Here is a 25,788-nt window from a genome sequence, read left to right on the forward strand (position 1 = left end):
TGTTATGAGGTAATTTAGAGCTTTGCTCTCAATAATCTTTTTTTAAAAAGACTTATTATATTTATTTAAAATGTGGAGTTACAGAGGCAGAGGAAGAGGGAGAGAGAGAAAGAGAGAGAATATCTTCCATCCACTGGTTCACTCCTCAAATGGTCATAATGGCCAGAGCTGAGCTGAGCCAAAGCCAGGAGCCAGGAGCTTCTTCTGGGTCTCCCATGAGGGTACAGGGGACCAAGAACTTGGACCATCCTCCACTGCTTTCCTAGGCCATATCAGAGAACCAGATCGGGAGTGGAGCAGTAAAGTCTAGAACCAGCACCTGTATGGGATGCTGGCACTGCAGGTCGTGGCTTTACCCTGTACGCCACAGTGCCAGACCCATATCAGTAACCTTTAACGTACGTCAGTCTTGTGGGTTGAGTATCATATAATGTGCTTATCTCACCATCCTAGTAACAGACAATTGACTTTCCACACTGGGCCACTATCGGATGAATAAGGTTAAGCAAATAAGCATTTGCTAATGCTGTTTTCCATACTTCATAAAATATCACATTTAAAATTCATCTTGTATGATTTTATTTTTTTTCAAAGATTTGTTTTATTTAACTGAAAGCCAGAGTTACAGGGAGAGAGGGAGAGACAGAGACAGAGAGATCTTCCATCCTCTGCTTCACTTGCCATATTGCCTCAACAGCTGGGGCTGGGCCATATCAAAGCCAGGTGCCAGGAGCTTCTTCCGGGTCTCCCACATGGGTGCAGGGACCCAAGCACTTGGGGCACCTTCTGCTGCTTTCCAGGTGCATTAGCAGGGAGTTGGATCAGAAGTGGAGCAGCCGGGACTCCAATGGGCACCCACAGGGGATGTGATGTTGCAGGCAGTGGCTTTACTATGCCACAATGCCAGCCCAGGTTTTAGTTGCTTGTTTTTTAAACATATGCTCATATACCAATTAGAAAAATAACAAAAGCATGTTTTAAAGGGCATATCTCATTCATTTAGATGCTTACAATAGTTAGGATTTATTCAATACCTATTATGTGGAATAAATTTTAAAATTAGTATGCATTTTATTCTAACTACTGTGTAAAACAGGTATGGTTTTCTTCTATGATAAAGTTACTGATAATGTCAGGACCTGAACCCACATCTGTCTGATTATTAAGCTTTGTTAAAAAATCAGGACTACTATGTTTTTTCTCCTTACTAAGTAAGTAATCTTTTTTTCTCCTTACTAAGTAAGCAATCCTTTACTTAGTGGAGGGTTAGGCTTATGATGATAAAATAAGCTGAAGGTATGCCATTGTAAAAATTAAAAGAAAAATTAAGAAAGTAAGGAGGAAGAATGCCGGGAGGGGAGGAGGGAAGGAGGGGTGGTAGGGTGGGAGGTACCACTATGCTCCTAAATCTGTATATGGGACATACATGAGGTTTGTTCACTTCATATAAATGTAAAACATTGAAAAAAATCAGGACTACTAATTTTACCAAAAAAAAAAGCCCACCATTTCTGGGTCTTATCCTTACTTTATAGAAGTAATTAGTGTCACACATTTAGATGTTTGTCACCAGACTTCCAGAGAATCACACACTCTCCACAGGTTTGTCTGAAAGAAATCTAGTATAGTGAGCTTTTCTGTCCAGTGAAGAAAATATTTGGAAACTAAGATTGGCCACCAAGTTTTTAAAAATTTTAAACAACTTTTTATTTATTTATTTTGAGAGGCACAGAGGGAATGAGGGTGAGAAGGGTAGACAAAGAGAGAGCGAGCGAGAGCAAGCTTCCATCTTCTGGTTAACTTCTCCAATGCTTTGGCTGGCCAGGGCCACAGCCAGGCGCCGGGAATGAACACAACCCAGGTCTCCCATGAGCAGGAAGGTGGAACCAGGAGTGGGTAACCGGACTGAGCCCAGCACTCTGATGTGGGGTGCATGTCTCCTAACTGGCACCAGAAACCCAAAGCGAAACTTTGACCAGTCATAATTTTTAAATTTCAAAATTTGGCCTATTTTTTGATAGAGTATAATTTCTCTATAGTCATGAGGAAATTCATAGAAAGAAAATTCAGAAACATAGAAAACTACATTTCTCTCTTGCATCTTTACTTGAATTACAAGTTGTCACACTGCTGTTTACTAATATAGGCCAGATGTGAGTCCTCTGAAGTGTGCATTGTTTGCTATTTGCTGAAAGACAGTATTTTCTGTGTGAAAAACACTGTTAGTACAATCACATAAAGACTGTTATTAAAAGACAGAACAGGTGGAATAGCAATATAAACACAGACTTAGATTTCACTCTTGCTGTCTTTCTAGCTTCTCACTGGTGGTCTGCTAAGTACAACCTGAATGCCTGCATGCATGAACCCATCTCTCCACCTCTGCTGGGATCAGATGCACCATCAAACAGTTCCTAATCATCTGGAAACCAGGAGAGAAATCACTCCTTGAGAGCACCTGCTGTTTTCCCCACACATTTGTGTTAAGTACAGTATGTTGAAGTTCTTTTATTTATTTCTTGTTTTCTCACTGCTCCTACCCCAAAGTGAATCAGCATCTAACAAGATGCAAGTAATGATTAGAAATATCATATAGGCATATAGTTTGCTTAGCTTTAACTCCATTTTGTGTGAATTTCTTTGGTAATATAGAATTCTACTTTTAAATAAAATGCATTTATATTTTAGTAGCAAAAGATGCAGAAAATGCAAACATATAAGAAGAGATATTTGGTATAACTGAAATCAACAGCTTGGAATCAGGTAGACTTGTGTCGACATTGTAGATACGCCACTTTCTAGCCGTGCAAACTCAGACATGGTATGTAGTGGCTCAGCTAATAAAAGGGGTATCTTACAAGCTGGAGGGAGGACTTACAAGGCAGGCTCATGTTCTACCTCACAAAATGTTCTCCACCAAGGTTGGCTCATTTTCCAGACCCTCTTTTCCTACAGAAAAGAGCCAGTACAATTTGTGCAGCATGATCAGTCCACATGTATGGAGACTTTTTCTCGAACGACACAATTATAACTCAGAGTCAGAATATTCAGATACAAATGCTCTACATCCGGGGCCGGCGCTGTGGTGCAGCAGGTTAACGCCCTGGCCTGCAGTGCCGCCATCCCATATGGGCACTGGTTCGAGTCCCGGCTGCTCCTCTTCCCATCCAGCTCTCTGCTATAGCCTGGGAAAGTAGTAGAGGATGGCCCAAGTCCTTGGGCCCCTGCACCCATGTGGGAGACCCAGAAGAAGCTCCTGGCTCCTGGCTTCAGATTCTCTCTCTCTCTCTCTCTCTGCCTCTACTCTGTGTAACTCTTTCAAATAAATAAATAAATCTTAAAAAAAAAAAAACAACAAATGTTCTACATCCACAAAAAATAAAATACTATGCAAGAGTTTTTAAAAATTAAAAAAAAAAATTAGTGATTTCTCAAACATGGACTGTGGAACTAGAAAGCCTGGATGTGAAATTTCAGCTCAGCCCCCTTTTAGAGCCATTTAACTTCAGGCTGGTTATAGAGTTCTTTGAGTTTGTGTCTTTAAATTACCTCAGGGAGAATAATGCCTGGATCATAGGATTAACATGATGGCAAGAAGAAATTCAGGGCATAAATCTCATGCCACAGTAGATGTGCAGAAATACAAAACAGATAGCATTAAGTAACTGCACAAAAGAAATAACTTCACTCAGTTTCTAATCTAACTCATACCTTTGTCAAGGCATTATAATGCATAAGATCATAGTTTTTGAATCAAACCAGTTTGATTATCAGTGCTGATTCCATGACTTACTATTATTTGAGGATTACAAGAGATATCACACAGCAACTGGCACACATGCTTCCAAAGTCCACACACCCTTACCTAGAATTCTTGGCTTTGGACACTGCTATGCACTGCACTGTGGCCCTGAACTCTATCTGTTGAAGCCCTCGCTCCCAATGTGATGCAGATAGTGCTTCTGAGAGACAGTGTTCAACAAGGTCCAGAAAGATCAGCCTTGACGATGACGCTAGAGAGCTTCCTTTCTCTCCCTCAGCTTCTTACCAAGGAAAGACAAAGTGAGCAGCCAGGGAGAAGGCGACCTACCCACAGCCAGGGAGAGAGCCCGCACCAGAACCTGACTCTGATGGCTTGCTGAGCTCAGATCTGCGGTTTCCAGCAAAAAACAATGTTCTGTGTTTCATGGCACCCAGTGTACGGTATTTTGTAATAGTAGCTCTGCTGGCCAAGATTTTTAAATAAATATGTGTGTAGAATTAAAATTGTAATTATAAACTTAGCTGTGAAGGTGAGGTTGTGCTGATGTTGATAGTTGTAGCAGTATTAATATTGTGGAAGTAAAACAAATATTACACGAATCTGAGCAGAAATTTGAGGGATTGTAAGGAAGTAAATAAGAATATTATTTGTAAGGGAGGACGTACATAAGTTACCAGGAGATGTCTCCCAGTTATTCACTGATGAATTTAAAGTCCTGGTTGAGGCAAGAAAGTTTTTTTGTGAACAGAAATGCTATCCAAATCCACGGTAGTAAGATTTTTGTCCTCTCCTACAGAGAAATCTTTTCCTTTTTCACTTCATCTCATAGCTTGGGGCATCACCACTGAAACATGCAAACACACCTATTCTCTACTGTAACTAGAGTTATTTTCTATTAAATAGTGAGCTAAACACAAACCAGAAAGCATACGTATTTTCAGTTAGGCACTCAATATTGTAGTACATTGAATCTGATAACATATAATAAGGAAAGCAGATTTAGGATTTTCAATAGTGTCTTATCATTTTGCTATTACATTAACAGAAAAACCATACAGAGATAAGATTGATTTTTAAATGACCAGATGTAATAGACTGCTTACCAGGCTGAGGCCCTTAAGTTACCATTATTATTTTATTATCTTTTTTATTTTGAAACACTTTTAGGCTTACAAACAATTGCAAAAATAATTCAGTGAGTTGGCATCTACTTTTCTTTTTGACAGGCAGAGTGGACAGTGAGAGAGACAGACAGAGAGAAAGGTCTTCCTTTTTCCGTTGGTTCACCCCCCCCCCCCCAAATGGCCACTACTGCCAGCGCACTGTGCCGATCTGAAGCCAGGAGCCAGGTGCTTCTCCTGGTCTCCCATGCGGGTGCAGGGCCCAAGCACTTGGGTCATCCTCCACTGTACTCCCTGGCCACAGCAGAGAGCCGGACTGGAAGAGGAGCAACCGGGACAGAAACAGTGCCCCGACCGGGACTAGAACCCAGGGTGCCGGTGCTGCAGGCGGAGGATTAGCCTAGTGAGCCGCGGCGCTGGCCTGGCTTCTACTTTTGCAAGTTTACTGATACTGACATCCTTTGTAACCACGACACATTTTTCAAAATAAGACTTTAACATTGATAAAATACCCAAACAAAAGGTAAAAACAGGAACCAAATTACAAATTTTACCAGATTCAGAGTCCACCAGTTTTCCTGTCGTGACCTGTTTCAGCATCCTGTCTGTTATCAAGCTGCATTTAGTTGCCTGTGTCCTTAGTCTCCTCTGATCTCTAACGAGTTCTTCATCTTTCTCTTTCCCATGACTTTAACAATTTCAAGAGTACTGATCAAGTATTTTGCATTACGCTCTTTAATTTCTCCGTCAAATATGTCTGATATTTCAAGTCTAATGAAAAAGCTCCCAATAACATGATTACAACATAATTTGTTGGGGCAAATAACACAGAATCAATCTGGTGGTAGAAGAGCTGTTACGTTTTGATCAGATCTCTAGTTGAACTTATTAAAGTAGCAAACGAATCATTTCATAAATTCAAAGTTTCCTCCTTCACCAGATTTAGGCACATTTTTTCAAAAATATTTTTAAATAAGAATGAGATTTAAAAAAAGGGCCCTGGTGGGGAGTTATTTTGTGTCCTTATGAGGTCGAATTAGGCTTGGGTATATCCACCAAACGTCATCTGCACCCCACATCCTCTTCATCTAACTGGAAATCAGTAGTGGACTAGAATCTACGCAGACCCTAGAACTGGAGCTCTACATGAGAATGAGTTTTTTTTTTTAATTTTTAATTTTTATTTTTGACAGGCAGAGTGGACAGTGAGAGAGATAGAGAGAAAGGTCTTCCTTTTGCCGTTGGTTCACCCTCCAATGGCCACTGCGGCCAGTGCGCTGCGGCCTGCACATCGCGCTGATCTGAAGCCAGGAGCCAGATGCTTCTCCTGGTCTCCCATGGGGTGCAGGGCCCAAGCACTTGGGCCATCCTCCACTGCACTCCCGAGCCATAGCAGAGAGCTGGCCTGGAAGAGGGGCAACCGGGACAGAATCCAGTGCCCCGACCGGGACTAGAACCGGGTGTGCCGGCGCCGCAAGGCGGAGGATTAGCCTATTGAGCCACAGCGCCGGCCAGAGAATGAATTCTATTTGCTTATAAATGATAGATACCAATTCTGTGGGTACATGAAGGAGCAGCACATTTATAAAACTCTGTACCTTGACTTTGATTTGCATTCCAAGAGAATGGCACATAAATTAATGGCCTTCGCTAGCAGCAGGTGGGAGGAGCTGGGAGGGTGCTTCAAGGGCATCTCAGGCTGCAGAGCCCACTTGGCCTGGCAGCAATCGGTCCTCCTCCTCCGTGACCTCCCGTCTGCCCCATCATGGTTTCAGGAGGCGGTGCCACTCCATCCTGGGAAACTCAATGATTTAATCACCGTAGAGCTCTCCTAAAATGCCAGTCATCTCATAGTTAGGCCCTACACTGCCTCTCAGTTTCTCCTTCTAGAAAATCCATGCTGTTGCCAAGACTGCGGCAACCTCCAGATACCCGGCTGGTGCACACCCTCAGTTTTCCACTGCATGACCCAGCCAGTCAGCCACAATTAGAGAGTCTCTTAATCCTCTTTCATGGGATGAAAGCCCTTCTACCTCATGGCAATCTCCTTCCCTCAGTGCTTTCTCTTTTTCAAGATAATTTTACACAAAGGAAACCCTTTTCCATTTGAGATTTACTGAGAAGCCTATGGCATATTTCTTGGCTTTACTTCACAGCTCCAATTATGTTATTTAGAAAGAATCATTCACAAATGCTAACTTAAACCGAAGTTGGATTCAATGGGCCTGTTTCATCACAAGCTGTTGACCTAATATTCATGTAAGATTTTGGCTGTAAACTTGGAGGAATTTCTGATCACTGGATGCCTTAGACCTGAGAACCCACAGCAACAAAAGGGCATCACAGAAGCTTTGTCTAGAGATTTTAAAAATCTAGATTTGAGGGGCCAGCGCTGTGGTGCAGTGGGTTAATGCCTTGGCCTGAAGCACCAGCATCCCATATGGGCGCCGGTTCTAGTCTCAGCTGCTCCTCTTCCTATCCAGCACTTTGCTATGGCCTGGGGAAGCAGTAGAAGATGGCCCAGGACCTTGGGCCCCTGCACCCGCATGGAAGACCTGGAAGAAGCTCCTGGCTCTTGGCTTCGGATCGGCGCATCTCCGGCCATTGAGGCCATCTGGGGAGTGAACCATCAAATGGAAGACCTCTCTCTCTGCCTTTCCTCTCTCTGTGTAACTCTGACTTTCAAATAAATAAATCTTAAAAAAAAAAATCTAGATTTGAAAACAGTACACGAATGTCTTATTTGTGTTCCCTTCTGAGGGCAAGATAATATGTAAATGACACTCTGGGGTATAGGTATTGATTATTGGTAGCTGTATACCAGTGAAATGTATCAAAACAAGAAGTGAACAAACAAACAAATACGGTCAGTTCATCCAGGGATAGTTTTTGCAAGCTTACACTATGGGCATTTTCAATGACTAAGACCTTGCTCCTGATCCTTGGCCAAATTGGTTACGGTTCCACTGGAAACCACTTGTCTTTCGTGGAAAGTCTCCAACAAACAAGATTAAGTGCAATGCACTGAAAATTTAGCTTTACTAAGTTTCTAGGTGTATAAAGAGCAAGCAAGTGGCTTCCATTGTGAATTGCATAGTGGTTCATGTAGCAGAAGGTAGCAATGTGAGTAGGACGGGACATGTTGGTTGTTTCTGGGTTCTAATAATGCTCTATGTGTGTCTACCAGGATTTGCTTAGACTTGCCCAACTGGAATTTATGTTTTTTTTGTCTATGTTGTCTTCATTCACAATTTTTAAGAATACTTAAAAATACCACATGTGTTGAAGTTTACACAGATGTTATAAAACCTATATTAATTTTCTTATTTGGGGATTTTATTTTTAAGAAGAAAAAAATAGAGTAACAGATAGAGACCAAGGAATTGACCATCCCTAGTATTTTTCATGATAGCAGATAGCAGTCTGTAGTAAGTGTGCTAGGAAAGGCGTTAGGATGAACATTAATTAAATTGAATGCCATGAGGAAGCAGGTGAACACCAGATAGCTTTGGTTAAAGTGCAGGGACTTCAGAAGTACTTATACCTAATGTACTCAAGTTGATGAAAAGCCCTGATAGGTTTAGTTTATCCATTAAATTGCAAGTCACAGGGCCAGTGACACAGCATAGCAGGTAAGGCCACCACCCCTGCAGTGCCAGCATCCCATATGGACGCTGATTCGAGACCCAGCTGCTCCACTTCTGATCCCGCTCTCTGCTATGGCCTGGGAGGGAAGCAGAAGATGGCCCAAGTCCTTGGGCCCCTGCACCCACACGAGAGACCAGGAGGAAGCTCCTGGTTCCTGGCTTTGGATCGGCGCAGCTCCTGCCATTGAGGCCAATTGGGGAGTGAACCAGTGGATGGAAGACCTCTCTCTTTCTGCCTCTCCTCTCTCTGTGTAACTCTTTTTTTTTCTTTTTTCTTTTCTTTTTTCTTTTTTTTTTTTTTTTTTTTTTTTGACAGGCAGAGTGGACAGTGAGAGAGAGAGATGGAGAGAAAGGTCTTCCTTTGCTGTTGGTTCACCCTCCAATGGCTGCCGCGGCCAGCGCACCGTGCTGATCCAATGGCAGGAGCCAGGTACTTATCCTGGTCTCCCATGGGGTGCAGGGCCCAAGCACTTGGGCCATCCTCTACTGCACTCCCGGGCCACAGCAGAGAGCTGGCCTGGAAGAGGGGCAACCGGGACAGAATCCGGTGCCCCAACTGGGACTAGAACCCGGTGTGCCGGCACCGCAAGGCGGAGGATTAGCCTATTGAGCCGCGGCACCGGCCTCGTAACTGACTTTCAAATAAATTCATTAATCTTTTAAAAAAAAGTAGTCTAGACTTTGAACCAGAGTTGGGGTGAATATGAAAGTGTGTGGCTGGTGATTCAGAAAGGGGCAAAGGTGGGGTTCTCACTAGGAAAGGTGATACTTCAACTCATTTGAGCAGTTTCCAAGAGGGAGACAGAGCACTGGAGGCTTCTCACACAGTCAGGATACTTCTGGGCGTGACTCAGAAGAGAGAATACGACCAGTCAATTTAACTCAAGTAACTTGGTGAAGAGCCCAAAACCAAGAGGTTCAACCGAAACTCTAAAGCATCTCTCTGGCTTCAAAACTTGTGCTCTCAGACCATCTCGATGGTGCACTCTACTTCCAGTCATATGTCTCTAACCTAACCTGCAACATACCAGAAGTATAATTAAATACACAACTGAACAGCAGATGTACAGAGAGGGAGCTATGACTTAGGTTTCTTTATTCTTGTGTGAGATAATTAACTTACTTTCAGTAATTACTCTTTAGAATATCCTTACATCGTGCACAACTGTTACAACATTTATTGCATTTGATTTTGTTCTCCAGTTAATGTTTTACTACCTTTTCTGGAGAACCATGAACTGACTAGACATCAGGAACAGCAATTTGTTCCTTCTTTGTATCAATACAGCCTTGTTTTGGATTACTATATAGAATTAAAATTTTTTTAAATCTTTTAATATCATCTAAAATCATAATTTATAAATTCTATTTTTTCCTATTCATGTGAAAATGACCTATAATACCAAAAAGCTTATTAAAATATTTATAAATAATTTAGAATACTACCACCATTCAGAGAAAAGCACCGATATCGTTTTTTAAGATTCTTAATAAATTTTATTAACAACAATTGTACATATGCCATGAACTTACAAGGTGACATTTCAATACATGTATACAGTGTGCACTGACTACAGCAGGGTAATCAATACTGTTGCTGACTTGATGGTAACTTTATGATTGGAACCTGGGAGCTCCTTTCTTCCACTTGCTCAGAAAATCTATGGCAGGCTATTGTGTGCTATGGTCACCCCATCGTGCTGCGTAACACTGGGAACATATTCCTTTGACATGACTGATCTGGCACCTGTTTTCCAAACTCTTTCTGTAACTCCCTACCCCTCCAAGTCACTAACAATCACTACTCTTCACACAAATTGAGGGTCTATTTTTTTTTCTTTTTAGTTTCCTCCATATATGAGGGAGAACGTGTGGTCACTGCTAACTTCTGATGGACGCCCTTGTAGAACAAGATCTCTCTTTCTTTACACATATGCACACATACACTTTAGTATATGAATCCACTTTTCCATGGATACTTCACTCTTGTAATTTATTCATTCAACAAACACACCTTGAGTATCTGCCACTTGCCGTGTACATTTCTTTCCAGTTGCTTGCATTAAACAGTGAATAAAACCAACAAACTTTTGTCATCTTTGTGCCTATGGAGCTGGCCTCTCAGTAAAGGTTCAAATACCAAATACAAAATAACTGAATGAAGTGAAAAGTAAAATACAGTAAAACAAGTATGAAAGCAGAAGGGGAAGTAAAGTAGATGCTCTGGAGGAGCTGACCAGTTTTTAAAAAAATTTATTAAAGGTATACAAATTTCATGCATTTGATATATACAGATTTAGGAACACAGTGATTCTTCCCATCCTACTCTCCTTCCTGCCCACACTGATCAACCTTTTAACCTAACGCATTTTCTGGATTTCAGACTTTATCAACAGAGACATATGTAAAATATCCTTTAAGGGCAACATATAAATGCCTTTAGGAATTAAATATTTCCAAACAGGTTACTACAGAGTAGAATTTATGAATGTGAATTTTATTGTTCTCTCTGTAAAAGATAAGTCATCTATAGATAATATGAATTTCACATTTAATATTCATGAAATAAAATGCTTACCACATCGATTATATTTTTAATATATGATTACATATTATAAAATAAATATTTATATAGTTTACATTTACAAAGTCCTAAACTGAATTCTTAGAACATGAAGACTACTTTTCCAAACTATTCTAATACCTGATATCTTGCTTACTAGGCAAAAATCCATAAGAATCTTTCTGCTTGATTTGCTACTTGATTTGTCAAGTCTAGAAACTGATCCTTTCAGTCAGTAAATACTAAATCCTCATTAGTTCCAGGAGACTGATTTTTTAAATGTCTGCTTAATTCATCCAAGAATCATCCAAGAAATAATCTTCTGGAAACTTGGCAAACTGTAGTCAACTCTGTATGCCTCACCTAGATTGAGCTTTCCTGAAGAGTGCATGACTCACACAGTGAGTGTGAGTGTGATACATTTTGTATTTCTTCAATATTTTGCTTTAAGAAGCCTAATACATATTAGAAGTGATTGTCCAAACAAAAGAAATATTAATAACCAATTTGAAAATTTTATAACATCAATATGTCTTTTTCAGAAAAAAGTGAAAACTTGGAAAGGATACATATATTATAAAATCAAACACATTTGCTAACAATGGAGTTCAGAGTTTTGCTTCAATTTATGAATTTTCTAAAAACCATTGACTCAGAAACTAGCAGTTATTTTGTTTTTGTAGCCACAGAAGAGTTTCTACTACTCTGTGTAATGCATTAAAGCAATGCATTTTTTTTTTGTCTTTTTCACTGACACATCCTGCATTTCCTCAGGGAAAACTTCAGCATATTCTATTGTATGGGGCCATCCTTTTTCTAATTATGATTTGTATTTCAAATGTGAGAGTATAAATATTATCTATCCTATCTATGCCAATTATTTGTGCACACATGTTGAACAAAAATCATATAGCTAACTCAATAGATGCAAAGAAAGCAAATACAACACCCTTTTATGATGAAAACCTTAAGCAAAAATCATTCTCCCCAAGATTTGGAATCAGGCAAGGATGCCCACTTCACCATTGCTATTTAATATAGTCCCAGAAGATTTAACCAGAACCATCAGGCAAGAAAAAGAACTCAAAGGGATACAAATTGGAAAAGAGGAAATTAAACTATCCCTTTTTGCAATTGACATGATTCTATATACAAGGGATCCAACAGGCTCCACTCAGACACCACTGGAACTCATAAAAGAGTTTGGAAAAGTACGTTTGAGTGTCTGGATTTGAGATCCCTCACCACTAACAATTCCAGTTTCCTGCTATTGTGTATCTGGGAGGCAACAGGTGATGACTCAAGCACTTGGGTCCCTTTCACCCACGTTAGAAATTCAGATTAAGTTCCAGACTCTGGCTTAGGTCTCGTCCAGCCCGAGCTGTTGCAGGCATTTGAGGAGTGAGCCAGCAAAAATGAGACCTATCTCTATCTGCCTTTCTCTCAAATAAGTAAAAAGAGAAAATTATACATATATAAATAACTATATATATGAAATGGAGCATTATTCAGCAATGGCAAAGATTGAAATCGTGTTATTTGCAGCAAATGGATGGAAATGAAGAACACTGTGTTAACTGAAGAAAATCAGTTACAGAAAGGAAAACACTGCATGTTCTCCCTCATATGTGGAAGCTAAGATAAACTGATGAGAACATAGAGGAGTGATTGGCAGAGGCTGGTGAGGGTGTTGAGGAGGAGAAATAAAGGGAGGCTAGGTGATGGGTCTTAGGTTAGACAGACGGCGTAAGTCCCAGTGTTTCACAGCATACTGTAATGGCTAAAACTCACAATAATGAATATATACTTCATGAACAACTAGAATAGGACTCCAAGTCTCCAAACAGAAAAATGATAATAAAATGGAAATGCTAATTATCTGATTTGATCAGTACATACTGTACACATGTGCTGAAATACTATTCTGTACCCTTAAAATTAACATATATTTGGTTAATATGCTTGTTAAGAACACCCACGTTCTACACTGGAGTGTCTGGGTTCAAGTTCTGCTCTACTCATGCTTCCAAATTCCTGCTAATGTGCACCTAGGAAGCAGCATGTGATGGCTTGGATAGTTGGGTCCCTAAAATCCACACAGGAGGTCTGGATTGAGTTCCTCACTCCCAGCTTTGGCTTGGTCCAGCCCTCAATGTTGTGAGTAATTGGGGAGTGAACCAATGGAGAGAAGCATTCTCTCTCTCTCAAAAATAAATATACACATAAATGCATCAATAAAATTTAAAAAGAAATTTAAAAAAAAATCAAGAAAGTCATTTCTAATGAAATTTTAAGTACTTGATTAAACAACATTAAGCTGTTGTTTTTACTCAGGGTTTAAAATATGAATTGATTTTATAAAGAGGGAGAAAAATATATATTGTTTTTCAAATTAATTAGACATAGCATCCTGTTTTTGTTTTATATTTTGTTTCATTTTATTTACCTTTCCCCATAGATACTTTTTATGTTATTCAGTCTCATATAGGATTGAAAAGAATGAGAAATTTTCACCAGTGCAGTTTCCATGAATAACTTTCATTTAGGCATGATTAGTGTCTAAAAATGTTTGAAGATTGCTGTCTACTTAAACACTAAAAATAAAACCTCTGTCCAAAAGAACAGAATTTCATAGATGCCTGAGAGATTGATGTTTAAAGCTTTATGTATGATCAAGGAAATAAGTAAATCTAGATAATCTGTCATTACTGTTTGTCCAAAAATGATTAAAAAATTTTGGAGTGGTTATTTGGAGCTGTGGTTATTTCCCAGAATGCAATGCATGATGATTAGTTCTTTAAACGTAATACAATTGGTATTTCCAAAGTATCATGATGTAGCAAGAATTAGAATCAAGTATAGTGATTTTGCATTCTTACCTACTAGTACACCTGTAAGAAATGTTAGACAGTAGGATTAATTTCCTAGATTAAATGGACATGTTTTTATCCATAAAATCTGTTCTCCATATTTCCTTTGAAAATATAAAAAATTAATTTCAGAAAATGACCTTTGTTTCATTGAGCTAAAAACACTGTGAATGTGTTAAGAACTGATCCCCTAATTATAAAATGGACTATTCATCCTTGGTGGCTACCAGTTTTCCTTAAATATTCTCATATAAAGATAGCTAATGAACTCTCAATTACTTAACAAAATGACATGGTGAGTTAAGATATAAGCTGAATTTATGTAAATTTAACCCAAAAAGTGGGGATGCAAAGATAACCCCCAAAATAAGTTATTTAATTTTTCAAACTATAACCCTTGGTCAAGAACTAGGAAAGGACTGGATTAATAGAATACTGGATTACAAAATTTAAAAGGCTAGTTGCATTGTAAGATTTGAGAGGATGCCTAAAATCTCTAACACACAATCTTCTGCATTTCTGAACCATCTGATTATGGCAGTATCAAAGGAAGAATTCTACATCCTGGAACTCCTAAATTAATAAAACAATGCATGTCTGATTTCAAGAACCTTACACATAGCTTCCTTTAAACATGGCAACTCTCAAACAGTATGACTAGAATAATGATATTTCACATTATATAGCATTTTTCCTCCAATAACTCTCATGCATTTGTGAAAATCTCCAAATGCATCTAAGAAGCAAATGTTTCATTAAGATTTAAATCAGATTCAGAACTTCAAGTAGCATTAACTCTTTCTGCACCTTAAGGTAGAAGTCCTTAAGGAAACTGAAGTCTAAATATTTAGGTTAGATAGAATCCAAATTTGAAAGTGGCCTTAATGACTAGGAATGTGCCAGGTCAGTAGGTGACTGGTTATTTCAGTTTGGCTACTATTGGCTGCCTAGACTTTCTGAGCCACAGGTCTCTTCTGATCTGTAAGACTGCAGTTGTCACCAAGGTGTCCACAGCTGGGATGTTTCTGGAACTGAGGAGCCATTAGACCAGACCCACCCATCACAGGTCTCCTTATTTATCTGCATTTTATTTGAGAGGGAGAAAGACAGTCTCTCTCTCTCTCTCTCTTTCTACACACACACACACACACACACACAGACACACACAGTCTGGCCCAAGCCTGGAACTCTATCTGGGTCACCCACATGAGAGGCAGGGACTGAATTACTTAAGTACTTGAGTCATCACCTACTGCCTCCCAGGATGAGCATTAGCAGGAAGCTGCATCAGAAGCAGAGTATTTAGGTCGTGAACCAGGCAGTTCAATATGGGATGAGTGCATTCCAAGCAGTGACATAGACACTAATCCAAACATCTACTCTAGGATCACACTCTCTTTTCTTCCTTTTTTTTTAAAGAAAGCACATTTTTAAAGACTTATTATTTATTTGAAAGGCAAAGTTATAGAGGGGAAGAGAGAGATACAGACAGACTGACTGACAGAGTTCTTTTACCTGCTGGTTCATACCCACAATGGTCACAATGGCTGGGGCTGGGCCAGGCTGAAGCCAGGAGCCTGGAATTCTACCTGGGTCTCCCGTGCAGGTGCAGGGGCTGAAGGAACTGGGGTCTTCCTTTGCTGCTTTCCCAGGCTCTATAGCAGGGAGTGCAATGAGAAGTGGGACAGCTCAGAATCAAAACAGCATCCATATGGGATGCTGGTGTTGCAGGTGGCAGCTTAATCCACTTGGCCACAACGTGGGCCCCTCGAGCCATGCTTTCAAACTGACATCTTGCCTAGTAAGTAAAAGTCACAGGGCCAAATTAAGGCTCAAACCATTTCCAGTTTAGTTTGTTTCCTGAATTCAGCATTTCCTACATTTTTTAGTCATATATGTAGTCACACGAAGTTCAAATCTGGGTGTCACCTTTGATTTTGCTTTGCCTAAATCATCTCAAAAATCGACAGGCAAAACTCAAACACTTTCCTATGATACAGTGAGGACAGCTAGAATAGAGGAGAAAAGTGGATCTAGGAAGGAAATGAAGAACAAACACAAAACTCAGAGAAGATCTTAACGGAATTTTTAACCTGATTTGGCAAAAATCAGATTCAACAGTCAATGTTATTGATGAGTGATAGCATGAAAATTATAGTTTAAGGACATTAGAACAGAAGGATTAACAGTGAAAACAGAACAATAGCCGGCGCTGTGGCTCACTAGGCTAATCCTCTGCCTTGCGGCGCCAGCACACCGGGTTCTAGTCCCAGTCGGGGCGCCGGACTCTGTCTCGGTTGCCCCTCTTCCAGGCCAGCTCTCTGCTGTGGCCAGGGAGTGCAGTGGAGGATGGCCCAAGTGCTTGGGCCCTGCACCCCATGGGAGACCAGGATAAGTACCTGGCTCCTGCCATCAGATCAGCGCGGTGCGCTGGTTGCAGCGGCCATTGGAGGGTGAACCAACGGCAAAGGAAGACCTTTCTCTCTGTCTCTCTCTCTCACTGTCCACTCTGCCTGTCAAAAAAAAAAAAAAAAAAAAAAAAGAAAGAAGAGAAAAAAGAACAATATTTGTTACACAATTAGTACATTAACACCAGAAAACAGAATTGCAGCTCACCCAGCAATAGAGTGGAGATGAGCCAGAGAGGAAAAGCATTAAAAGTGATATTTAGAACTTCACAGTAACTTCAATATGAGCTAGGGAGAGAGAGGATCTGAGTTTTTACATGCATATAACTAAACAAATGATGGTATTTAAGCAATGATCATGAAACCTGGGAAATGAAACTAGTTCTCGGTTTAGGCAAGTAAACAAGCATTTAATAGGACATCAAAGCATGTGCATCACCCACGCTGCCATTGTCAAAGTTACAACATTCATGAAATATTAAGGAGGAATCAAAATGAAATGAAGCAACTAGTAGAACAGGAAACTGTGATAGTGAAGAGAAATCATCATGAAATGAAGAATTCAATAGATCAAATGCCAAACACATTAGAGAGCCTTAAAAACAGAGTGAGTGAAGTGGAAGAGAGAATATTGGCTTAGAAGACAGAGAACAGGAAAGTATATAGTCAAACCAAAGAAAAGAAGAGGAAATTAGAAATTTAAAAAATATTGTCGGGAATCTACAGGATACTATTAAAAAAACCAACATTCGGATTCTAGGAGTTCCTGAAAGCATGGAGAGAGAGAAAGGCCTTTTTTGGTGAGATACTAGCAGAAATGAACGCATGGAGAGAGAGAAAGGCCTTTTTAGTGAGATACTAGCAGAAAATTTCCCGGGTTTGGAGAAGGACAGAGACATCCTAGTACAGGAAGCTCATAGAACCCCTAATAAACATGACCAAAAGAGATCCTCACCACGACATGTTGTAATTAAACTCCCCACAGTGGAACATAAAGAAAAGATCCTAAAATGTGCAAGAGAGAAATGTCAGATTACTCTCAGAGGATCTCCAATGAGACTCACAGCAGACTTCTCATCAGAAACCCTACAAGCTAGAAGGGAATGGTGAGACATAGCCCAGGTACTAAGAGTGAAAAACTGCCAGCCCAGAATATTATATCCTGCTAAGCTCTCATTTGTGAACGAAGGTGAAATAAAGACCTTTCATAGCAAACAGAAATTGAATGAATTTGTCGCCACTCATCCAGCCCTGCAAAAGATGCTTAAAGATGTGTTACACACAGAAACACAGAAACATGGCCATCAATATGAAAGAAGGTAAAGGAAGGAAACCTCACAGCAAAAGATCACAGGAAGCTCAAAGCATATACTAGAAAATATCTCTGGGAAAATGACAGGGCAAAATTACTACTTATCAATAGTCACATTAATGGCCTGAACTGTCCAGGTAAAAGACACAGACTGGCTGAATGGATTAAGTAACAAAACCCATCTACTTGCTGCCTATAAGAAATACATCTTTCCAACAAAGATGCATGCAGACTGAAAGTGAAAGGTTGGAAAAAGATATTGCATGCCAACAGAAACCAAAAAAAGCAGGTTTAGCCATATTAATATCAGACAAAATAAATTATAACACAAAAACTGTTAAGAGAGACAAACAGGGGCACTATATAATGATTAAGGGTTCAATTCAACAGGAAGATGGAACTACTATAAATGTATATGCACCTAATTACAGGGCACCAGTTTATTTAAAAAATATGTTAAGGAACTTAAAGGGAGACTTAGATTCCAATACAATAGTACTGGGGGACTTTAATACTCCACTCTCAGAAATAGACATATCAACCAGATAGAAGATCAACAAGGAAACAGCTGATTTAATCGACACTATTGCCCGAATGGAACTAACAGATATCTACAGAACTTTCAATCCTACATTTAAAGATTTTACATTCTTCTCAGCAGTACATGGAACCTACTCTAGGATTGACCACACTAGGACATAAAGCAAGTCTCAGCAATATCAAAAGAATTAGAATCATACCATGCAGCTTCTCAGACCACAGGAATGAAGCTGGAAATTAGTAACTCAGGAATCCCTAGAGAGTATGCAAACACATGGAGACTGAACAACATGCTCCTGATTGAACACTGTGTCATTCAAGAAATCAAAAGAGAAATCAAAAACTTTCTGGAAGTAAATGATAACAGCACAACATATCAAAACTTATGGGACACAGCAAAAGCAGTGTTAAGAGGAAAGATTATAGCAATAGGTACCTACATCAAGAAATTGGAAAGGCACCAAAAAAAATGAGCTTTCAATGCATCTCAAGGATCTAGAAAAACTGCAGCAAACCAGACCCAAATCTAGTAGGAGAAGAGAAATAATTAAAATCAGAGAAGAAATCAACAGGATTGAATAAAAACAAATTATAAAATAATCAGCTAAACAAAAAGCTAGTTTTTTGAAAAAATAAACAAAATTAACACACCATTGGCCCATCTAACTAAAACAAGAAAAGACCCAAATCAATGAAATCAGAGATGAAAAAGGAAATGTAACAAAAGACACCACAGAAATAGAAAGAATCATCAGAAATTACTACAAAGAGTTGTATGGCAGCAAACAGGGAAACCTATCAGAAATGGATAGATTCCTGGACACATGCAGTCTACCTAAATTGAGCCATGAAGACACAGAAAACCTAAATAGACCCATAACTGAGACAGAAATTGAAACAGTAATAAAGGCACTCCCAACAAAGCAAAGCCCAAGACCAGATGGATTCACTGCTGAATTCTACCAGAAATTTAAAAAAGAACTAACTCCAATTCTTCTCAAACTATTCAGAACAATCGAAAAAGATGGAATCCTCCCAAATTCTTTCTATGAAGCCAGCATATTAAGCATCACCTTAATTCCAAAGCTGAAAAAAATGCAGCATTGTAAGAGAATTACAGACCAACATCCTTGATGAACTTAGATGCAAAAATCCTCAATAAAATTCTGGCCAATAGAATACAACAACACATCAGAAAAATCATCCACCCAGACCAAGTAGGATTTATCCCTGGTATACAGGGATGCTTCAATGTTTGCAAATCAATCACTGTGATATACCACATTAATAGACTGCAGAAGAAAAACCATATGTGTCGCTCCCCCTCTTCGTGGAGGAGCAACACAGGACCCTGCCTAGGCTTCATATCCGAGTCACGGCACCATTATGTCGCTCCCCGTATTCGTGGAGGAACGACACAGGACCCTGCGCTGTTCTTTGGTCTGCTCGGCCCTCCCCGGGTTTGCTGCTGGTTCTTCCCGGGTTGGCTACTATCCCTTCCACCTCCGTGGAAGGGCAGTTCCCCCTGGCTGCATTCCCCACTTCCGCAGGGGAGCGGCACACCGCCGGCCGGCTCTTCTCGGGGGCTGCACGGGTTCCCTTAGATGTTCCCCATAGATGTTCCTGGTGCATGCCGTCTCTCTCCTCCTTTATAGTCCTCCTCCGCCAATCCCAACTCGGCTGCCCACACGCCGAGTACGCTGCTCTCCTCCAATCAGGAGCAAGTCCTACAGTTTATCAAGTTGGTGAGAGGCAGCTGGGTAGAAGCTGTTTACTTCTCTCCCAACGCCATGTTGTGGGAGAGCAGATGCATAGAATAAGTCTTAATTTCAGTAACTTAGTCCAGTCCGGATTGCTCCCCACACATATGATTATCTCAATACATTTAGAGAAAGTATTCGATAACATTCAACACCATTTCATGATGAAAACTCTAAGCAAATTAGGTATAGAAGGAACATTCCTCAATAGAATCAAAGCAATTTGGCCAGCGCCGCAGCTCACTAGGCTAATCCTCCGCCTTGCAGCGCCAGCACACTGGGTTCTAGTCCTGGTCGGGGCGCCGGACTCTGTCTCGGTTGCCCCTCTTCCAGGCCAGCTCTCTGCTGTGGCCAGGGAGTGCAGTGGAGGATGGCCCAAGTGCTTGGGCCCTGCACCCACATGGGAGACCAGGAGAAGTACCTGGCTCCTGCCATTGGATCAGTGTGGTGTGCTGGCCACAGCGTGCCAGCCGCAGTGGCCATTGGAGGGTGAACCAACGGCAAAGGAAGACCTTTCTCTCTGTCTCTCTCTCACTGTCCACTCTGCCTGTCAAAAAATAAAAAAAAATAAAAAAAAAAGAATCAAAGCAATTTATGAAAAACCCACGGCCAGCATCCTGTTGAATGGGGAAAAGTTGGAAAAATTTCCACTGAGATCTGGTACCAGACAGGGATGCCCACTCTCACCACTGCTATTCAACATAATTCTGGAAGTTTTAGCCAGAGCCATCAGGCAAAAAAAAGAAATTAAAGGGATACAAATTAGGAAGGAAGAAGTCAAACTATCCCTCTTTGCAGATTATATGATTCTTTATTTAGGGGATCCAAAGAACTTTACTAAGAGACTACTGGAACTTATAGAAGAGTTTGGCAAAGTAGCAGAATATAAAATCAATGCACAAAAATCAACAGCCTTTGTATACACAGGCAATGCCATGGCTGAAGAAGAACTTCTAAGATCGATCCCATTCACAATAGCTACAAAAAAGGTCAAATACCTTGGAATAAACTTAACCAAGGACGTTAAAGATCTCTACGATGAGAATTACAAAATCTTATGAAAGAAATAGAAGAGGATACCAAAAAATGGAAAAACCTTCCATGCTCATGGATTGGAGCAATCAACATCATCAAAATGTCCATTCTCCCAAAAGCAATTCATAGACTCAATGCGATACCAATCAAAATACCAAAGACATTCTTCTCAGATCAAGAAAAAGTGATGCTGAAATTCATATGGAGGCACAGGAAACCTCAAATAGGTAAAGCAATCTTGTACAACAAAAACAAAGCTGGAGGCATCACAATACCAGATTTCAGGACATACTACAGGGCAGTTGTAATAAAAACAGCATGGTACTGGTACAGAAACAGATGGATAGACCAATGGAACAGAATAGAAACACCAGAAATAAACCCAAATGTCTACAGCCAGCCAATTTATATTTGATCAAGGATCTAAAACCAATTCCTGGAGCAAGGAAAGTCTATTCAATAAATGGTGCTGGGAAAACTGGATTTCCATGTGCAGAAGCATGAAGCAAGACCCCTACCTTACACCTTACACAAAAATCCACTCAAAATGGATTAAAGACCTAAATCTATGACTCAACACCAAAAATTATTAGAGAGCATTGGAGAAACCCTGCAAGATATTGGCACCAGCAAAGACTTCTTGGAAAAGACCCCAGAGGCACAGGCAGTCGAAGCCAAAATTAACTATTGGGATTGCATCAAATTGAGAAGTTTCTGTACTTCAAAAGATACAGTCAGGAAAGGGAAGAGGCAACTGACGGAATGGGAAAAAAAAATATTTGCAAACTATGCAACAGATAAAGGGTTAATAACCAGAATCTACAAAGAGATCAAGAAACTCCACAACAACAAAACAAACAACCCACTTAAGAGATGGGCCAAGGACCTCAATAGACAGTTTTCAAAAGAGGAAATCCAAATGGCCAACAGACACATGAAAAAATGTTCAAGACCACTAGCAATCAGGGAAACGCAAATCAAAACCACAATGAGGTTTCACCTCACCCCGGTTAGAATGGCTCACATTCAGAAATCTACCAACAACAGATGCTGGCGAGGATGTGGGGAAAAAGGGACACTAACCCACTGTTGGTGGGAATGCAAACTGGTCAAGCCACTATGGAAGTCAGTCTGGAGATCCCTCAGAAACCTGAAGATAACCCTACCATTCAACCCAGCCATCCCACTCCTTGGAATTTACCCAAAGGAAATTAAATTGGCAAATAAAAGAGCTATCTGCACCTGAATGTTTACTGCAGCTCAATTCATCGTAGCTAAGACCTGGAATCAACCTAAATGCCCATCAACGGTAGACTGGATAAAGAAATTATGGGACATGTACTCTATCGAATACTATACAGCAGTCAAAAACAATGAAATCTGGTCATTTGCAACGAAATGGAGGAATCTGGAAAACATCATTCTGAGTGAAATAAGCCAGTCCCAAAGGGACAAATATCATATGTTCTCCCTGATCGGTGACAACTAGCTGAGCACCAAAAAGGAAACCTGTTGAAGTGAAATGGACACTATGAGAAACGGTGACTTGATCAGTCCTTGTTCTGACTGTTGATGTACAATTGAATATTTATCCCTTTTAGTATTTTCTGTTCTACTTAATACTATTAGTTGAACTCTGTAATTATACACAATTATTCTAAAGTGTTGAAACTTAACTGAAAAGTGATCGCTGTTAAATACAAGAATGGGAGGGAATAGAGAGGTATAATTTGGGACATGCTCAATCGGACTTCCCCCACATGGCAGAGTTAGAAACATGCCAGGGGATTCCAATTCAATCCCATCAAGATGGCATGTACCAATGCCATCTCACTAGTCCAAGTGATCAATTTCTGTTCACAATTGATCATAATGATAGGACTAAGAGTCAAAGTGATCACATAAACAAGACTAGTGTCTGCAAATACTAACTGATTGAATAAAAAAGGGAGAGAATGATCCAACATGGGAAGTGGGATATACAGCAGACTCATAGAATGCAGATGTCCTAAATAGCACTCTGGCCTCAGAATCAGCCCCTAAGGCACTTGGATCTGGCTGAAGAGCCCATTTGAGTATTTTAGGCATGGAAAGCCAAGACACTCTTGCAAAAACAAAACAAAACAAAACAAAGCAACATAAATAAAAATCTCTGCGAGTGAGATCTCAGTGGAAAGAACAGGCCATCAAAGAAGGAGGTACCTTTCTCTGAAGGGAGGAGAGAACTTGCACTTTGATTATGACCTTGTCTAAATAAGATCGAAGTCATCAAAATCAAGAGGCTTCCATTGCCTTGGAAACTCATGACTAGAGCCTAGGGAGGTTTCTGACGCCATAAACAAGAGTGTCAATTTGTTAAGTCAACAACAGGAGTCACTGTGCACTTACTCCTCATGTAGGATCTCTGTCCTTAATGTGCTGTAATGCTATAATTAGTACTCAAACAGTATATTTCACTTTGTGTTTCTGTGTGGGTGCAAACTGTTGAAATCTTCACTTAATATATGCTAAATTAATCTTCTGTATATAAAGAGAATCGAAAATGAATCTTGATGTGAATGGAAGGGGAGAGAGAGCGGGAGAGGGTAGGGTTGAGGGTGGCAGGGAAGTTATGGGGGGGAAAAGCCACTGTAATCCATAAGCTGTACTTTGGAAATTTATATTCATTAAATAAAAGTTAAATAAAAAGAAGAAAAAGTTACAAAATTCAGCCTTCCCCTTAAATGATGTTCTTCAGGCTACCACTACTAATAATTCCTCACTATAAACCACATCTGCCTTGTGAAACATTATTGACGTTGATTTCCATGACATAACTTCTCATACTCCTCTGGTATCCCCCAATTAGTGTGCCTCCTTTGCCTTGGTAGATCCATAACGCTAACATATTCAAAATACCAATCCCAAATAAGTGACACATTTTCAGTTAATTCTGTTCCAATTTAGTATATCAGCTTGGCTTGTCTGCTTTCTGAATTGCCTTGAATCAAATGTTTAAATCTAAAATGGAATTATTGAATGCCTTTAATAATTCATTCTTTTTAAAATTTAATGATGGTATTCAGATGTTAGTTTCAAATGAGGGACATACATTATGGTTTTGATTGATATGAATTTTTTGTAATAAACATTATAACTTATTGTCTTTTTTTCAATTAGCCATAAAAACATTCCAGTATTTTTTATTCTTTATTTTTTATTTTGACAGGCAGAGTTAGACAGTGAGAGAGAGAGAGAGAGAGAGAGAGAGAGAGAGAATGGTCTTCCTTCCATTGGTTCACCTCCCAAATGGCCGCTATGGCCAGCGCACTGCACCAGTCTGAAGCCAGGAGCCAGGTGCTTCCTCCTGGTCTCCCATGTGGGTGCAGGGTCTAAGGACCTGGGCCATCCTCCACTGCACTCCCGGGCCACAGCAGAGAGCTGGACTGGAAGAGGAGCAACCGGGACTACAACCCGGCACCCATATGGGATGCTGGTGCCACAGGCGGAGGATTAAGCAAGTGAGCCACGGCGCCGGCCCCAACATACCAGATTTGTTAATGAATTTAACAACTGCCAATTATAAGTGAGATGTTTTTAATGATCTAAAAGAAATTCCACAGCTTGTACAGTGGTCAGTCAATGAAATCTATTTTGCTTTATGAACAGTAGTTGATAACAGATCAATCAACACTATTCTTTCTTTTTTTTAAACTTTTATTTAATGAATATAAATTTCCAAAGTACGACTTATGGATTACAATGGCTTCCCCCCCATACCGTCCCTCCCACCCACTACCCTCCCCTTTCCCACTCCCTCTCCCCTTCCATTCACATCAAGATTCATTTTCGATTATCTTAATATACAGAAGATCAGCTTAGTATACATTAAGTAAGGATTTCAACAGTTTGCTCCCACACAGAAACATAAAGTGAAAAATAATAGATGATTTTTTTTAAATGATGATGAAATCAGATCAGACCTATTGTCATGTTTAATCCCAGTGAGAGTCAAGTTGGGAGTTGATAATTTCTTTTTTTTTTTTTTTTTTTTTTTACAGAGGATCAGTTTAGTATACATTAAGTAAACATTTCAACAGTTTGCACCCCCATAGAAACACAAAGTGAGATATATTGTTTGAGTACTCGTTATAGCATTAAATCTCAATACACAGCACATTAAGGACAGAGATCCTACATGAGGAGTAAGTGCACAGTGACTCCTGTTGTTGACTTTACCAACTGACACTCCTGTCTATGGCATCAGTAGTCTCCCTATGCTCCAGTCATGAGTTTCCAAGGCTATGGAAGCCCTCTGAGTTCTCCGATTCTTTCTTGTTTAGACAAGGTCATAGTCAAAGTGGGGGTTCTCTCCTCCCTTCAGAGAAAGGTATCTCCTTCTTTGAAGACCTGTTCTTTCCACTGGGATCTCACTCGCAGAGATCTTTTGCCAGAGTGTCTTGGCTTTCCATGCCTGAAATACTCTCATGGGTTTTTCAGCCAGATCTGAATGCCTTTAGGGCTGATTCTGAGGCCAGAGTGCTATTTAGGACATCTGCCATTCTATGAGTCTGCTGAGTATCTCACTTCCCATGTTGGATCACTCTCCCCTTTATTTATTCCATCGGTTAGTGTTAGCAGGTACTAGACTTGTTTATGTGCTCCCTTTGACTCTTAGTCCTATCATTATGATCAATTGTGAACTGAAATTGATCACTTGGAATAGTGAGATGGCATTGGTACATGCCACCCTGATGGGATTGAATTGGAATCCCCTGTTATGTTTTTAA

At 40.1% G+C, this 25,788-nt stretch overlaps 1 protein-coding gene and 1 long non-coding RNA gene across 2 annotated transcripts in view; one reads left to right on the forward strand and one right to left on the reverse strand.

Annotated features, from left to right (window-relative positions):
* The window catches only part of DOK6 (docking protein 6), a 496,981-nt gene that overhangs the window by 330,251 nt on the left and 140,942 nt on the right, over positions 1–25,788 (reverse strand). The gene's annotated exons all lie outside the window — the stretch shown is intronic.
* The window catches only part of LOC103349398 (uncharacterized), an 83,185-nt gene that overhangs the window by 4,716 nt on the left and 52,681 nt on the right, over positions 1–25,788 (forward strand). Inside the window, exon 2 of the long non-coding RNA XR_007921778.2 lies at positions 2,318–2,492. This is a non-coding gene — a long non-coding RNA (uncharacterized lncRNA). The remainder of the gene's footprint in view (positions 1–2,317; positions 2,493–25,788) is intronic.

This window comes from Oryctolagus cuniculus, chromosome 10 (genome assembly GCF_964237555.1).
Source record: "Oryctolagus cuniculus chromosome 10, mOryCun1.1, whole genome shotgun sequence".
Taxonomy (NCBI): domain Eukaryota; kingdom Metazoa; phylum Chordata; class Mammalia; order Lagomorpha; family Leporidae; genus Oryctolagus; species Oryctolagus cuniculus.